The sequence below is a fragment of the Salvelinus sp. IW2-2015 genome, unplaced genomic scaffold (assembly GCF_002910315.2).
Source record: "Salvelinus sp. IW2-2015 unplaced genomic scaffold, ASM291031v2 Un_scaffold5053, whole genome shotgun sequence".
Taxonomy (NCBI): Eukaryota; Metazoa; Chordata; class Actinopteri; order Salmoniformes; family Salmonidae; genus Salvelinus; species Salvelinus sp. IW2-2015.
Window position 1 is genome coordinate 1 of NW_019946320.1, and position 5000 is coordinate 5000.

Here is a 5000-nt window from a genome sequence, read left to right on the forward strand (position 1 = left end):
AGTAACATATACTATGATGTCTGTAGTTATTAATTGTATTGTACCAGGCTTTAAAATACTGTATAAACATGGAAGAACAAAGAAACTCAACGACTGAAGTTAGCTGGAAAGTATAAAGTAATATAACATTCAGAAACCTTGGGTGACTGTATAACATGATGACTCTGATGTCTGTAGTATAGTATTACCTACTGTATAAACATGATGACTCTGATGTCTGTAGTATGTATTACTACTGTATAAACATTGGATGACTGATGTCTGTAGTATAGTATTACCTACGTGTATAAACATGATGACTCTGATGTCTGTAGTAAAAGTAATTACCTACTGTATTAAACATAGATGACTGATGTCTGGTAGAAGTATACTGTATAACGATTATCCTAAAATCATACCTCTGTATAAACAATGATGACTTGATGATGTCTGTAGTATAGTATTACCTACTGTATAAACATGATGACTCTGATGTCTGTAGTAAAGGATGTATCCCATTAACTTGATCCTGACAGGACTTTTAGTCAGCTAATAACTAATATAGAATACAGAATGAACATGGTAAACCCATTATTAGGATCTTAATTAGTAGCAGGGCTTTGGTTTGTCAGCAAGTCATTTCTATCACCGGCTCGATATTATGTACTTTGTTTGTACTTGTTGCATTTTTGCGACGCATTGCTCCCTTGAAAAAGAGACTTTGGTCTCAATGGGACTTCCCTGCTTAAATAAAGGTTTAGGTGTCCATGCCTGTAGTCTTTGTAGTTGTATTTTCAAATCATCACTGTATGTCTAATTAATCACTGTATTGTGTTTCGTTAATGAAACTCATTCCAAAAATATATTTTCAAAATATGTTGAACGTTCAGTTTGATCGTGTGGCCGTTAGGAAATACATTCCAAGGTATTTACATACACAGCCTTGATTGACTGATAGGATTGTCTAAATCCCATCCCCTTAACCAGATGAACAGCCATTGGTCTATTATAATCAAATCGCATTGTGACATCATAATGTGGGCTGAAAATTCCATCCCACTTTAACGGGCATTTATTATTTACAAACAGCTCTTTACACAATAATGACATTATAGTCATTTTCACAATTTCAGAATGTAATTTCGACCTCATAATATGGAAATAAATGTTGTTGTTTTTTAAAAACAGTTAAATCACATTTTATAACTGCACTGCTCCTTTAAATATAAGTATAAAGTAATAGCATTTGAACTGCTGTTTATTTGCATAACAAGGTGTAGTCTCTCTCTTGTCACAGCTGCTGTGCTGGTGTGTCGGCATGTTGCATGACAGCTATACGTTTTAGTGATTAATGATTTATTTTCCATAGAAAAACAATCTAATAAATAGTGAGAGCCAAACCTTTACATAATGTTACACTATATTATCTACACTATATGCTGATTGTAATTATTGGTGTGCTTGGTTCCAAATCCAATTAAATAAAAGTAAAGTTTTGCTAAATTAACAAACAAATACTGGATGCATTTCTATGGACTGAAAGTGTGTCAGCATCAGGGAGGACCAGATAACAGACAGCAGGACAACAGTAGAAACTAATGAATACAGACAGCAGTCCAGAGTTTAGGACAAAACAATTTAAATTCATTTTAGTTCAACTCTTTTTTTTTTCTGTCCCAGTCCAATCTAGTGCTGTTTACACCACTACAGCTAAGGGGATAGTTATAAACCTCTATCAAATATAGATGTATTTTAAATATGTTGACATCTCTTGTCCCCAGAAATATCCAACTGTCTCTCTCTCTCTCTCAATAGCTGTCCAACCAGGAAGGGAAAGAAAAGGTTCATGTGTATAAAAGAGAAAGAAAAATTTCCTATTTTTTCAGCCTTTTTCTTTTTCACACATTCTGTTTTTCAACCTCTAGGTTTTTTTTTCAGCCTTTCTGTTTCCCCTCTCAGTTTTTTACCTCCTTTATCTAGCTGTGTTGTACTGTTTTTGGCTCCTGTGTTGAGCGTTAATGAACCTATTCCAAACAAGCATGTTGATTTTCCCTCCGTGGGGACCAAGAGGTTCTGACAATGTCACTATCGCTCTGGCCAACACGCTGATAAAACACCACTACCTCTACTCTCGCTCTCTCTCCCTCTCTCCCTCTCTTTCTCTCTCCCTTCTCCCTCTCTTTCTCTCTCCCTTCTCCCTCTCTTTCTCTCTCTCTCTGTCTCCCTTCTCCCTCTCTTCTCTCTTCCCTTCTCCCTTCTCTTTCTCCTTTCCTCCTCTTCTCTCCCTTCTCTCCTCTCTCTCTCTCTCTCTCTCTCTCTCTCTCTCTCTCCATTCTCTTTCTTTTCTCTCTTCCTGTCTCTTCTCTCCCTCCCTTTTCGCTCTCTCTATCTCCTCCCTTTCTCTCTCTCTCTTCTCTGTCTATGTTTGTCCTTCTCTGTTTGTTTGGCTTCTCTTTTCATCCCTCTTTTTGTCCCTCTCCCCCTCTCTCTCCATCTCTCTTGTCTCTCTCTCCGTCTCTCTGTCTCTCTCTCCGTCTCTCTGTCCCTTTTTCTCTACATGAATTCTCTCTCTGTCAGTTAGTCTGTTGTTTTTCCTCTTTTCCTCCTTCTGTTTGTGTGACAATCAGTGATAAATGAAAACAAACACACAAAAACCAACGCGGAACCCTGAGCTGTGTGTGTTTTGTTACCTGGGGGAGGGGTCAGGAGGACGGACGCCAGCGCTCCGATAGCATTGTTCCCCTCTCAGCCCTCTCCACTTCACTGCCCTCCATCTCAAGACCTCCACCAGGGGCCAGCAGGGGGATGTGGGGTTGTTGAGTGTAGCCAGGACAAGGGGTCTGTACTGCTGCTGAGAGAGGGGTTGTGAGTGGGTGGAGGGCAGAAGGACCAGGGCACAGCACCATGCCAGGACTTAGACCCAAACCACCAGTCTATCCTGCCAGCGGACCGCCAGGGGGCTGTTGAGGCTGGGCATGACTGTGGTGGGGAAAGAGGGGCTGACTGAAGCTGTGCTACTAACCGTCCTTCAGAAGCCCAGAGACAGACAGAGAGGGAGAAGAGGAGAGCTTAAAGCTAGTGCCACATTAAGACCTCTACTCTGAATAACCACAATACAGATTAAAGACCTCTACTCTGAATAACCACAATACAGATTAAAGACCTCTACTCTGAATAATCACATACAGATTAAAGACCTCTACTCTGAATAACCACAATACAGATTAAAGACCTCTACTCTGAATAATCACAATACAGATTAAAGACCTCTACTCTGAATAACCACAATACAGATTAAAGACCTCTACTCTGAATAACCACAATACAGATTAAAGACCTCTACTCTGAATAACCACAATACAGATTAAAGACCTCTACTCTGAATAACCACAATACAGATTAAAGACCTCTACTCTGAATAACCACAATACAGATTAAAGACCTCTACTCTGAATAACCACAATACAGATTAAAGACCTCTACTCTGAAAAACCACAATACAGATTAAAGACCTCTACTCTGTAAACCACAATACAGATTAAAGACCTCTACTCTGAATAATCACAATACAGATTAAAGACCTCACTCTGAATAATCACAATACAGATTAAAGACCTCTACTCTGAATAATCACTAGGGTGTGTCACTCTGAGGGGCAGGAAGTTAAATATGTGGATTGAAAACATAGAACGTATAAATATTGTTTTTAAGAAGAAAAACGGAACGAATTAACAAATCTCCATATTGTATCTTACATTCCACCACTAACACATTCATGTGAGAATGTAGTTTATCTGTGTGTTGCTTGAATAACTATATGTTTCTCTCGTAAAGTCAAGATGTTTAATAGTAAAGTCAATATGTTTAATAGTAAAGTCAAGATGTTTATTATAAAGCCAGATGTTTAATAGTAAAGCCAAGATGTTTAATAGTAAAGCCAAGATGTTTAATAGTAAAGCCAGATGTTTAATAGTAAAGCCAAGATGTTTAATAGTAAAGCCAAGAGTTTAATAGTAAGCCAAATGTTTAATAGTAAAGCCAGATGTTTAATAGTAAAGCCAAGATGTTTAATAGTAAAGCAGATGTTTAATAGTAAAGCCAAGATGTTTAATAGTAAAGTCAAGATGTTTAAAGTAAAGCCAAGATGTTTAATATAAAGCAAGTGTTTAATAGTAAGCCAAGATGTTTATTAGAAATCCAAGATGTTTAATAGTAAAGCCAGTGTTTAATAGTAAAGTCAAGATGTTTAATAGTAAAGCCAAGATGTTTAATAGTAAAGTCAAATGTTTAATAGTAAAGTCAAGATGTTTATTAGTAAATCAAGATGTTTAATAGTAAATCCAAGATGTTTAATAGTAAAGTCAATATGTTTAATAGTAAAGTCAAGATGTTTATTAGTAAAGCCAAGATGTTTAATAGTAAAGTCAAGATGTTTAATGTAAAGTCAAGATGTTTAATAGTAAAGCCGAGATGTTTAATAGTAAAGCCAAGATGTTTAATAGTAAGCCAAGATGTTATATTAGTAAATCAAGATGTTTAAAGTAAAGCCAAGATGTTTATAGTAAAGCCAAGATGTTTAATAGTAAAGCCAATATGTTTAATAAGTAAAGCCAAGATGTTTAATAGTAAATCCAAGATGTTTAATAGTAAAGCCAAGATGTTTAATAGTTAAGTCAAGATTTAATTTAGTAAAGCCAAGATGTTTAATAGTAAAGCCAAGATGTTTAATAGTAAAGCTGAGATGTTTAATAGTAAAACCAAGATGTTTAATAGTAAAGCCAAGATGTTTAATAGTAAAGCCAATATGTTTAATAGTAAAAGCCAAGATATTTAATAGTTAAAGTCAAGATGTTTTTAATAGTAAAGCCAAGATGTTTAATAGTAAAGCCAAGATGTTTAATAGTAAAGCCAAGATGTTATAGTAAAGCCAATATGTTTAATAGTAAAGCCAAGATGTTTAATAGTAAAGCCAAGATGTTTAATAGTAAAGCCAAGATGTTTAATAGTAAAGCCAATATGTT